We start from the raw sequence: 13254 nt of genomic DNA on the forward strand, positions 1-13254 counted from the left end.
ACCTGGGCCAGGAAGGCATTTCTCTGCACTCACAAAGGCCTTCCACACATGAGATGCACTGAAGAATTCCTGGCAGGGCCAAATCTGGTGTCCGGTTCACTCTTGGCCTTCCAAGATCTTGCTGCCTCTCCTTTGTACCCATGATATCTGATGGCAGCAGCATGGAACTTGGTACAGTTGAAATAGACCAAGTTCAAATCCTGACTCAGATACTGAGCTCAGTAACTTTATGTAAGTAGCATAATTATATGGACCCTCCCTTCTTCATCTATAAAATGATGTGGTAAACTGATTACAGGAATGGCCCTAACTCTTCACTCATTCCCTGTATCTCATTCTGGACTGACTGTGTCTCATAAGCTGTCAGTAGACATGATGCAAGCTGAGATTTTTTTTTTTTTTTTTTTTAAGACAGAGTCCCGCTCTGTGGCCCAGGCTGGAGTGCAGTGGTCTGATCTTGTCTCACTGCAAACTCCACCTCCTGGGTTCAAGCAATTCTCTTGCCTCAGCCTCCCGTGTAGCTGGGATTACAGGAGTGTGCCACCACACCTGGCTAATTTTTGTTATTTTTAGTAGAGACAGAGTTTCACCATGTTGGCTAGACTGATCTCAAACTCCTGACCTCATGTGATCTGCCTGCCTTGGCCTCCCAAAGTGCTGGGATTATAGGCATGAGCCACTGTATCTGGCTGCAAGCTGAGCTTTGAAATACTGTTTCCATTTCCACTGTTGAATCTCTTTTATCACCATGAAAAGGGATTTCAGGGCTAGTCACTGGTTCCGGGAGAAGAAAGAATAACACATAGAACATAACTCAGGTGCTCTAATGGTCCCAGTTGACACCAACCTAGATCAGTTGACAGCCAGCCAACTCCTAGACCTCCATGTGAGCCCAGCCAACATCACCAAAGCTACCTACTTGACCACGCAGATATGTGGACACTTAGTGCTTATGCCACTGAGCTTGTTGTGCACCATTGTTTTGGTAATAGATACAGTGGGAAACTCAGTAATAACTATTACTATTACAATAGTAATAACTATTGGATTCAAATCCTGCCAGGGCATGGGTTGGTTAGTGCTACATGCATTGCCTGATACATCAACTACTTTTGGAATGACTGAATGGTCTTATAAGGATAAATTATGTAACCCCTTTGCACCTGATTTCTCTATTCAGAACATCTCTAGTAGGCTGCAATCACTGCCACTCACTTGAAATTCTTTAAGAGTGGAAATGCCATTTGCTGGACGTTCAGAGAGAGAGACGTGAAGTAGCTAGGTTCCTAGTTTTACGTGAGATGTCAATTGATCTACGGAGTAATTTGGGTCCCTGGCTTCAAGGCAAGCCTGTTACATTCTTCAAGGAGAAAACAGCTTGACATCAGTATCAGTTTGAGAACACAGCATGAGTGAACAAAAGAAACAGCAGTCCACATATTTTGGGCATTTGCTCTACACCAGGCACTTCTTATCTATTCTGCATGGAAAAATTGCTCTCCTGATTTTTAAAGGGGACAAAACAGCTCAGAGACATCAAATAGATGATCAGAGAGCACACAGCTAAGGAGGTAACAGCTCGAACTTCTAGATCCAGAGCTACCTCACAGCAAACGACAGCCTCTTAACACCCCACCACCGTCTGCAGAGCCCACAGCAGGCATCCAGGTGAAGCTCCTCAGTTTATCAATGAAGGAATTGCACCTGTGAATGGAAGTGGCCTGCCCAAGGCTACATGGCAGTGAGTGTAACCAGATTACCTGATACCCCTTCCAGGGCCCTTGGTGTGACTTATTGAGATCTCATGGGCCAGTGGGTGTCACTGAAATTCCTGGATAAAAATTGCTTGTGGAGGGCTGGCATAGTGGCTCATGCCTGTAATCCCTGCACTTTGGGGAGCAATTTGGGAGGCCAAGGCAGGTGGATGGTTTGAGCCCAGGAATTCCAGATCAGCCTGGGCAACATGGCGAGACCCCGTTTCTACAAAAAAAATAACAGAAATTAGCCTAGTATGGTGGTGCGTGCCTGTAGTCCCAGCTGCTCAGGAGGCTAAGGTGGGAGGATCACCTGAGCCCAGGAAGGTCCAGGCTGCAGCAAGCCATGATTGTGTCACTGCACTCCAGCCTGGGTGACAGAGTAAGACCCTGTCTCAAAGAAAAAAGTTTCCCATGGAGGCATTATCAGTTTCTAGGTCTCCACGTGAGCACCTTAAAAGAAGCACTGTAGTTTAACAACAACAACAAAAGATGCACTAGGGAACACCTGAGCTGCTCCTATGCTCCTGTGCTGTCTTCAGGGAAGCAAGTCAGCATCATGAGGAGGATGCCTTTTGGGAAGAGGCCCGAGGGCTGGCTAGCTGCAGGTGTACCATTTCTAATCAATTCATTCATTCATTCATTCATTTATTTTTATAGAGGTGGGGTCTCACTATGTTGACCAGGCTGATCTTAAACTCCTGGCCTCAAGTGATCCCATCTTGGCCTCTCAAAGTGTTGGGATTACAGGCATGAGCCACTGTGCCCAGCCCCAGACATGCCATTTCTAGACAACAGCTCCAAGGATCTGAGGAGAGAAGCCCCTCATGCTGACTGCCCCGGCATCTACCTATCCTTTGTTCTGCCTGCCAGCTCAGAGAGTGGGAGCAGTGCCAGGGAGCTGGTTGGGCTGGCGCTGGCCAGGCAGGAGCCCTACTTGGCTAGCAGCCCCGGGCACCTGCCACACTTGTGTATTTGCTCAGTGGTTCGGGGTATGGAAGCAGGATGCCTTCCGTCATTGCACCCTGGGTGTTCCGGGCCTCGGGGGCCAGCTGCTGGGCTGGCAGCTTCTCTGAGGAGCTGTTTCTTGCCCTCTATGTACCCCTGTCTCTCAACTACCTGTCAGGCAGGTAATAATCCCACCATCACCTAATGTACCCGAGGAGAAGGCAGGAGGCCTGCTCAATGTGCACAGAACAAACACTGACAAGGTGCCTTGAGAGCCCTGCACCAGGCACCTTCAGCCCTCAGGGGAGAGAGTCTCCTGTCCAGCTCACCCCAGGCACCCTTCTCCAAATGCCCAGTCTTGCACCATTCCCAGACCATTTGGGCCACATCAGAAAGAATTTGTCATACTGCCTGCCTTTGATTAGATGTTAGGGAAGATTTAAATTCGTGCAGAATCTCAATATAGCTCCCTTCCTGTTGGAACTATGTGAGAGACTATTTCCAAGGCTGTTTCTTACAAGAGGATCTGCCTTGCTAAGACAGAGCATTGCAATAATTAACATGTTGAAAGCTTCCTGATTTCCAAAGCATTTTCACATACATTAGCTCACTTAAGGTCTCCCAAACCCTCTGAATGGAGCATTGTTTTTAGCCCCATTTTACAGGTGAGGCAACTGAGACCAAGAGAGCTTGAGTAGCTCCCCCAGTGCCTTAATGTAGAATAAATATCAGAGCAGAGACTGCAGCCCAGATCTTCCTTATGAAAGTCCAGCCTCCTTTTTTTTTCTTTTGAGACAGACTCTTGCTCTGTTGTCCAGGCTGGAGTGAAATGTTGTGATCTCAGCTCACTGCAACCTCTGCCTCCAGGGTTCAAGTGATTCTCCTGCCAGAGTAGCTGGGATTACAGGTGTGCACCACCACACCCAGCTAATTTTTGCAATTTTAGTAGAGACGAGGTTTCACCATGTTGGCCAGGCTGGTCTCAAGCTCCTGACCTCAAGTGATCCACCTGCCTCGGCCTCCGAAAGTGCTGGGATTACAGGCATGAGCCACCGCGCCCAGCCCCAGCCTTCTTTCTGATTCACTCTTGTTTTGTAGTAGTGGACATTTAAGAAGACTTTTTATTTTTTTATTTGTATTTTTTTTTTATTCAAAGGGCTTGTGCTCAAATAAAGTGAGAGTAGGGAGAGAGGAATTCATGTTTCTCTGCGCTGTTTTTTGTTTGGGCTCTCATTTAATCTCTCTGACAACCTTTTGCAGCAGATGTTATTCTCGTCCATATTTACACCCGAGGAAGCTGAGGCTCACAGAGGAGAAATATCCTTCCCCAAGCCCCACATCTAGCAGTGGGTAGAAAATGAGCCCAGATCCCTCTGTCTCCATCTCTGCAACCTGTCTCTCTGCATGCCACTTTGGCTTACGACTGAGATCAGCTGCACCAGGGCAGGCTGGAGGGTGTGGAGGCTGGCTAGACCCCTGGGAGGGCAGGCAGCACCCAGAGCTGTTCCAGCTCTGCTGATCCTGTTCGAGAGGCCAGAAAAGTTCAAATATTGGCCTTCTCCTTATAGTCTCCCACCTACCCTCCCTCTGGAAGCACAGAACTGTAGTGTGCAAAGAAAGACCTTGTGGATCCTCTGCTCTTGCCCTCTCATTTACCAAATGAGAAGAAGCTCTGTGGGGAATGTGACCGGCCTCATTCCATAGAAGAGATGGCAGAGTCTGGAGCAGAATCCGGGACCCCTGACTCCCAGGCCTGTGCACTGAGGCGTTCTTGTCTGCCATCTCCCAGCCCCTCTCTTTGCCTTCCTTGATCTTCTTGAGTTCTCTAATGGGTCATCTGTTGTGACCGTTGATTACAAGACACCATGCACGGTTCCCCTGCTTCCATTTATGTGTGGATCTCCCTCTGTTCTTACATAAGAATCTCAGAGACAGGGGTCAGGTTGTGACCTTCTCTTTGGTGCTGGCTTGAAGTTGAGGAAAAAGCCAGGCTCCGAGTCCCTTGGATCTGGGTCCCAACCCTGCCTGTGTGGCTCTGAAGTCAAGTGACTGCTCCTCCCCGTGTTGTATTCCCCGGCAGCACTAACAGTGCTCCCCTTAGCTGGACACCTAGAGTGCCAGGCTCTGTGCCCAGGACTTCACTGTTTGAGGTCCCTGGAGAGTGGAACCTCTCATCCACAAGGTGGTGATTCCCTTGGGAGTGGGCAGGATGCAGTCAGAAGGGAACTTGGGTGGGGACAGGCATCCTATATCCTGGGTTTACCCACTCCTACCCATGCACTGATGGGCTTGACTGCCTGGCCAACACTTACTGAGCATATAGTGAATGATGGGCACTGAGGCTCAGGGGATGAAGTCATAGGCTTTGAGTCCCAGAGTCAGTGATGGAATCACCAGGGAGCCCAGGCATTGTGTCTATGCTCTGTGCCATGTGACAAGTCTCTGCCCTCTCTTCATCCTGGAGAGACCCTGGGTTCTTACCTCCCTGGGCTGTGGCACTGTGCAAGGTGGCCAAGGTAGGGGCCCTGGTGTTCTGGCCCCCAGCTAGGTTCTCAGCACTACTGAGTGCTGGCTCATGGTGAGTGTTCAGCCACTGTTGGATGAATGGAGAAATGACTCAATGAATTTCCCAGAATGCACAGATGCTGCACCGAATCCCTTGGAGTTTAACCAGCACAAGAGTTTGCACTTTGCTGGCCATCTCCTGCCAAGGCACAGCCTTCCCTGAGCCTGTTTCCCTTGTATGTGGGTCATACCTGAGGCCCCCAGCTGGCGTTTGGTCCCCTCCTGCAGGCGTAGGCTGCCCAGTGCCAAGTGCACCTTGCATCTCTCCCCAGCCCTCCCACTGCTGTCTCCCGCTTCCTGCCCTCCGTCCCGCCACGGGCTCCCGCCAAACCAGCCCACACGGCCTCCTTTTGTTCAGCCACCTCAGTTTCAGGCAAACCAGTCCAGCCAGGTCCCCCAGCCTGCATTGCACACTCCTTTGAAGCCCTGACAGGCAGCCAACCAAGCTGGCCCGAGCGTGCAAGGCAGGGTGCTGGTGCCGGCGCGCTGGCAGCTGCTTCCCGCCTTTCTGGCTCCTGGGACCTGGCTGCTCCCAGGCCCATTCACATGGGGACAGAAATGCCTGGACGTTCTCCTCAGCTGCCATGGGCATTGCGTCCAGGGCCGCCGGCTGGGGCTGTTCCCACAGCCCAGAGTCCTTTCCCAGGCTCCCTGTTCTCCATAGTGAAGCCCTCTGGTTTGTCCCAGGCAGTGCATCCCACAGCCTCTGTCTCCACAAAGGAGAACTGGCAGCAGGAATAGCCTGGCTGGGTTCTGAGCTCTCTGAGGAGAGGCAGGACTGGGCAAAGGGTAGGAGCGCTGGCTTTGGCTTCAGATGAGTGTCGAGCGCCTCACTCTGCCATCTCTAGCTAGGGACCTATCTGCTTCATGCTTCAGTTTTCTCTTCTGTAAGTGGGGAGCATAGAGCACCCAGTTCACCGGCACAGTGAAGGGTGATGAATACTGTAGGTTAGCACATTGAAAGCTAAGTCTTCAACAGGAGTTGTGGGGAGCACTGTTAATATGTGGGGGATCATCATTCTAGTAGCTGAGGAGCATTGGAGCCTAAAAGACTCGTGTGAAAGAGGGGTCTCCTGTTCCTATTTTTAAATTTTTAAATGTTATTTATTATTATTTTGGGGACAGGGTCTTGCTCTGTCACCCAGGCTGGAGTGCAGTGATGTGACCTCAGCTCACTGCAGCCTTGACCTCCTGGGCTCAAGCAATCCTCCCACTTCAGCCTCCCAAGTAGTTGGGACTACAGGCACATACCACTGCACCTGGCTAATTTTTTTATTTTTTATAGAGATGGGGTCTTACTATGTTGCCCAGGCTGGCCTCAAACTCCTGGACTCAGGTAATCCTCCCACCTTAGCCTCCCAAGCAGCTCTTGGGACTACAGCACCACCACCATGGCTGGCTAATTTTTTATTTTATTTTATTTTTTGTAGAGTGCAGTGGCCCTATCACTGCTTACTGCAGCCTTGGCTTCCCAAGCTCAAGCAATCCTTCTACCTCAGCCTTCCAAGTAGCTGGGACCACAGGTGCACACCACCACCCTCAGTTAATTTTTTGACTTTTTTTTGCAGGAAACGAGGTCTCACTATGTTGCCCAGGCTGGTCTCGAACTCCTGGGCTCAAGCAACCTGCCTACCTCATCCTCCCGATGTGCTGGGATTACAGGTGTGAGCCACTGTGCCTGGCCTCCTATTTTCTAAATTTCAAAAGTAGTACATGCTGACTGCACAATTTAAGAAATTCAGATAAGTGAAAGAAAACTTAAAAAATACTTGTTGTGGTCGGGCGCAGTGGCTCACGCCTGTAATCCCAGCACTTTGGGAGGCCGAGGCAGGTGGATCACGAGGTTAGGAGTTCAAGACCAGCCTGACCAACATGGTGAAACCCCGTCTTCACTAAAAATACAAAAATTAGCTGAGTGTGGTGGCGCTCACCTGTAGTCCCAGCTACTCGGGAGGCTGAGGCAGGAGAATCACTTGAACCCAGGAGGTGGAGGTTGCAGTGAGCTGAGATCGCACCACTGCACTCCAGCCTGGGCAACAGAGGGAGACTCTGTCTCAAAAACAAACAAAAAAACACTTGTTGCTGGGTGCTGTGGCTTGCGCCTCTAATCCCAGCACTTTGGGAGGTTGAGATGGGAGGATTGCTTGAGCCCAGCAGCTTGAGACCAGCCTGAGCAACAGAGTGACATCTTGTCTTTATACAAATTTTTTTTAAAAAATTAGCTGGACATGGTGGTGGGCACCTGCAGTTTCAGCTACTTGGTGGCTGAAGAGGAAGGATCACTTGAGCCTGGGAGTTAGAGGCTGCAGTGAGTTGTGACTGTGTCAGTGCACTCCAGCTTGGGTGACAGAATGAGATGCCATCTTAAGAAAAAGAAAAATTAAAAAAACCTTTTTATCCTACCAACGTATATACTCATGTGTGCACATGTACACACACGTATGCATACCCCTACACACACTAGAATTGCTAGTTTATAACCATGTGTAATAATAGTTTATATGGACATAACAGTGCATGCCTATTATATTATGTACATATGTAATGCATTTTATGTACTTTTCATATATATTTCATTTCATATTAAATACAGATTCTTGCATATACATATATTTGAAAAAGTAAAAAATAGGTTCCTCTGGTTTTGTAACCAGCTTTTGTCATTTAATGTAAGTTGAATTTTTTTTCTGTTAGGGAATTTTTCTGCAGGAAAATATTTCAGGGCCACCTGGTATGTTATAATACAAACATGTTATATCCATTTTACAGTTGAGGACCTGGAAGTGCTGAGATGCAACATAAGTTCCCCAAAATTACGCTACTTGAGGCACAGCTGACATCCAGAAGCTTCTCTGGGAAGGCTTTTGGAGTTCCCCAAGGCAGAGTCAACAAGAACATAAGTTTCTTAAGAACAGGGACTGTGTGCCTCACTTACTGTCATCTCCCCAGCATCTGCCGCAAAGTGGACATTCTGTTAATGGTTACTGAGTGAATAGACACAGGAAGTTCAGTCTTCTTTTTTATCTCATTTCTTGCTCAAAGCTCATCACAGCATTGAACATGTCTTTCTACATGGCCCCCTCACTAGCTTCTGTACCCAAGTCCAGGACCATGTCAGATTGTCTTTGAATCCCTCAGCCCCAGTCTCAGGCCTGCCCTAGAGCAAGTGTTCAGTAAATGACTATCGAATTGTGGAAACAGGGATCTCTCCATTCTGGATTCAAGACAGCACCCTCCCTATGAAGCTTTTCTGAGCTCTTTCATGCCAGAGTTCTCCAAACCATCGTGTTGACAGCTATCTGCCTGCTGCCCTCAGTCCAGGAGCAACTTGGACATCAGCCCTGCCTGTCACACTGGGGTTGGCGCACCTGGCCTGTTCCGGGACAGATCGCAAGGCTGAGGGTTAAGTAACACCTGGAGTGGTTAGGAGGCTGGGCACCTCCTTCTTGTGAATCTCCCGGGCTGCGTGGCGGGTGGCGGGTGGCTGGCAGGGGAGGGACCCTTGGCACTGCTGTGGCTTTGTATTTGCTGCTAGCGGGGCCTTTGATGCCCCAGGGGCTGCTCGCCCAGCCAAGGGCATTGTAGAACACAAAAGCTGCAGAAAGCAGCACAAATAAAGTGAAAACGACCCAGGAAACTGCCAGGGAGCTTATCAGCCTGTTTCCTGATCATAGGTATGGGGTGTAGGGAGGCACGGGGAGCATTTCTGGGCCCTGTGATTGCCTGCATGTTGCCAGAGCCCCTGGTATTGTGTACAAACCATTAACCTGGAAGATAAGCAAGGCTCTTCACCTTGCAAAACTGACTGGATGAGTCCAAACTCTTAGAGTTTTTGTGAGGATTAGACAGGTTGATAAGTTAAAGTGCCTACTCTGTGTGTGTGTGCATCTAATAATGATAACAGTGACAGTAGTAATAACAGTAGCAGCTAATACTTTCTGAGCATTTCATATATGCCAAACACTATTTTAACCGATTTTTATATTCATTTAATCTTCATAATGACACTAAGAGGTAGGTAATACTGTTATCTTCATTTTATAGATGAGAAAATCGAAGCTCAGAGATGTTAAGTAACTTTCTTAAGATCTCACAGCACATGAGAAGACAATCCGGCATTTGAACCGGGCACTGCGGTTGTGAAACACTGGTCTATAGCCACCTTGCTCCCCATTGCTTCCCCCTAGCCTTTGGAATATTGTGTTCCCCTAATTATTATGATAGTGAGGACAACCATGTGATTGATGATGATGATGATGATGATGATGATGACGATGACGATGATAGCGATGGCGGTGGTGAAGGAGGAAGACATCCCTTCATTTCGTATAGCAATCTGCTTCTTGCTGGGATTTCAAATCCATTTTCATTGTTGATCCTGAGAACAAGCCTTGGAGGCAGAGTCATTTTGAAATCCCAGGAAACCGGGTCTTAGGAGACGGCTGAAGACCCAAGCAGTCATTTGGTGGATTCTGTGAGGCCCAGAGCTGAGGAGGAGGACATGGGTGTAGAAATGGTCACAGCCCACACTGCTGTGCCTACAGCTCTGGATCCTGACTGTGTGAGTGGGCCCAGGGCTGCTGGAACCTGTGGGGCTATAGCAAGAAGGGTGAGGAGGTTGCCCCACTCCTGCTTCCTTCATGAACGTTCGTTGTTCCCTCAGTACAGGAAACTGAGGCTGTTCCCTTGACCTCTCCAGACAGCTTAGTGGTGATCTCAAGCCCTCTTATGAGATGGTGGATCACAGCTACCATTCATTGAGTTAAGACCTTCATTTATTTCATTTAATCTCATCAGTAGCCCTGGGAGATGCATATTATATTTCTATCATGGTGTACCATAATTGCATCAATTAATTTTTGCCACGGCAATGCCAAGTAACAACTGCAGAATCTCAGTGGCTTTCAATATTAAGCATTTATTATCTACATATCTGGGGAGATTGGCCAAGCAGCCTTGCTGATCTTGGCTGGACTGCCTCCATGTCTGGGGTGTGGCTGCCTGGTGGCTGATGTGATTTTGCTGGAGTGGCTGGGGTGTCTCCACTCTGCCCTCTGTGTCTTTCATCTCCTTCTGAAACCAGCAGACTAGCTGGGGGAATGTCCTTCTTATGGTGAAAAGCACAGAGCAAGACAAGACCACTCCTAGGTGAGCAAGCCCTTTCCAAGCTTCTGCTGGCCTCTCTTTTGCTAGCACCCCATTGGCTGAGACGAGTGACCTCACCACGCTGAGTGTCGGAGTGGGAAGGCACTGCAGAGGTACATGGTGGAGGGTGAGGGTGTAGGTAGGGTGAAGAGTCAGGACCTGTTTGCACTTGATCACAGGTGATGTCATCTCAACTGTCCCTCAGGCTTCTCTGAGCTTTGCTGTCCTTACTTAAAACTATTTGCATTGTTAGAAAGAAGAAGAGACTAACAGGCACCTAGCAGTGACTGAATACACAACAATCCACTTAAGGAGATCAATGGTATGATTCTCCGAGGCTCTGTGGGACCAGGGGGCTTTATCAAGGTTGCCTAACAGAGCAGTGGTTCAGCCAGCATTGAAATGTCACCTGCCTGGTTCCCGTGTGTGTGTGTGTATGTGTGTGTATGAACCCAAACCTGTGCCCAAGTCAGACTTATGTGACTCTTGCAGCCAGTTCTCCCTCACAGTGTTGCTTGGGTGCTGGAGGCTGGAAGGAAAAGAAGCTTTAGGAGAGAGAAATTGTGACCTCCTTTCCACAGGTTGCTATTGCCACAGGCTTTCCACAAGCTTTTCCCTGGGTGGCCACCCCAGAGGCTAGAACATAGCAGAGGATTTTTCGTAAAATCTTTGGAGTCTTCAGAAGAAGGTCTTTTGAGATAGGTCATGGAGAAATGGGGCCTTTGAGCCATAAATTAGCCATAGTGTGCAGGCTGGAGCCTCACCAATCTCCAGTCTTGAGAACTGAAACGGACTTGGGGCTCCGATTTTGATAATGGCCTTGAAGTAAGGCATTCCTCCTTGTGTAATTGGAGCTGCTTCCCCTCCTCCTTTGTCTCCCTTCACCATGGCATAGCCCCAGGGAGTCCAGATGCCAAATTAAGTCTTTGGCCTGTATCCTGAAGTCCATTCCCTTAGGAATACTTTTCTTCACTTGCCTGCCTGAGGCCCCTCTCCACACTTTTACTTGCTTTCCCATGTTAAGAAGACATATTTGAAAGTGATTCCTGGGTGGCCAAAGTCAGAAGCCTGGGCAGCCGTCTGCCTTGCCGGCCACCTCCCCAACCCTGCCGAGCTGTGAGCTTACAGGTGGTACCATCTGCACTTCTGCATCTTTTTTTTTTTTTTTTTTTTTTGGCCCTGACCTTTGGCCTAATAAAAGCAAAGTGCAGAACTTTGAATGAGGGAGATAGAAACAAGATGTTCTCTACCTCCCCCACCCCCTCTTTTCTCTCCTCCTTCTCCTCCTCCTCTTCTTCCTCTTTCCCTCTCTACACTTATTCTGTGCCAAACATAAATCCAGGGATGTATTTATCTTTCCCAGTGAACTAAAGGTTTATAAGGAGGATGCCCTTTTCTCTGCAAGAACTAGTATTCTCTTCCCTTGGAAAACTCCTGTTCATCCTTCTGGATCTGGGGGAAGAAACCCATTTCCCACAAGACCGTTCTCACCACCTGGGTGGAGTTGCTGACTCTCCATTTTGGAACATCACACTTCCAGGGCTTTGCTCTGGTCCAGAACACCCTGTGCTGTTCTGGCTCATCTCTTGGTGTGTGTGTCAACTGAACCATTTGAAGGGGATGACTGTGGCTCCTTTATTTATCTCTGTGTCCTCTGTGCCCACTACAGTGTCAAACACAGCATGGAAGCTAAACATACATGTGCAAAATGGACAAATGTAGGTACAAGCAGGGACACCCTTAGTTCAGCAGGGAGCTTGGGCTCCAGATCACTTAGCTCTAACTTGGAAGCTGGAACACCTGGCTCTGTTACACAGACAAGACCTGCGTCTCCATATACACAATTTATTCCTCACACTTGGCAAATGTGTGCCAAAGCTGAAAGAGCTCAACCTTAGAGTTTGACAGGTTCAGGTTTGAAACCCTGCTCTGCCTTTTCCCAAGCAGGGGACTTTGAGTAAGTGACTTCACTGCTGCCTTTGCCACAGTTTCCCCATCTGTAAAATAAATGTAGAAACACTTGATTTGCCTGATTTGTTGAAAAGAATAGAGATGATGTTTGCAAAGTCCTGGCATGAGCAGTAGCTATTTTATTTACCCTGAAAAGCAACTGTTCATAGTGTCACATGGCGGGCAGGGGTAGGGGGCAATAAAAGCATTTGTGGCAAGGATCCAGTTATTTGCAGGCTTCTCTTCTGTCTGGCTTTGTTTGCTGTCATGCAGGAAAAGTGCCTTCACCAGGGCACAGCAGTAAACCTGTTGGCTACTCTAGCCCTGCCTGGGTTCCCAGGAAATTGGCATGAGAGGAGCTGCCTGCTGCTTGTGGGCCTGCTATTTAGGCTGCAATAGCTGTGGGAACACACAGGGTTAGGAAAACAAACACATGACTCATTGGGGACTTCCGTCCTCAAGCCAATGAGGTGCTGACACCTTGCAATTTCTAAGGGTTCCCAGTACATATGTATGTGTCTGCTCAGCCTTCCTTGGACCTGAGCCCATCTCTCTCTGCTCTCACACTCTGTGGGGGGCTAAGGGATGGAATGCTTGTGTTCCTACCCTTCATCCCTCCTTCTGCATTTATTGAGCCTTGCTAGGTGCTGGGAATGTGATGACGAATAAGACAGTGCAGGGTACAGACAAGTCAACACATGTGGTCTGCTGGACAGCAGCCCCCCAAGATGACCATAATCCCTGGGACCTTCGACTGTTATCTCATGTGGCGAAAAGGACTTTGCAGATGTGATTAAGTTAAGGATCTTGAGATGGGAAGAGTGCTGAATTACTCAGGTGGACCCAAAGCAATCGCAACTAGTTACTTATTAGTGGTTCCTTATTAGAGGGA

General features: G+C 48.7%; 1 protein-coding gene across 9 annotated transcripts in view; it reads left to right on the plus strand.

The window, feature by feature from the left end:
- LOC129041960 (uncharacterized) overlaps window positions 1-13254 on the plus strand; it is a 208282-nt gene that overhangs the window by 129800 nt on the left and 65228 nt on the right. The window contains exon 2 of one of the 9 annotated variants that reach the window (XR_010127295.1): window positions 9312-9828. The exons of the other annotated variants lie outside the window; for them this stretch is intronic. The gene's annotated coding sequence lies outside the window, so the exon portion shown is untranslated. The remainder of the gene's footprint in view (window positions 1-9311; window positions 9829-13254) is intronic. 9 annotated transcript variants of the gene reach the window in all.

Source organism: Pongo pygmaeus, chromosome 7 (genome assembly GCF_028885625.2).
Source record: "Pongo pygmaeus isolate AG05252 chromosome 7, NHGRI_mPonPyg2-v2.0_pri, whole genome shotgun sequence".
NCBI lineage: Eukaryota > Metazoa > Chordata > Mammalia > Primates > Hominidae > Pongo > Pongo pygmaeus.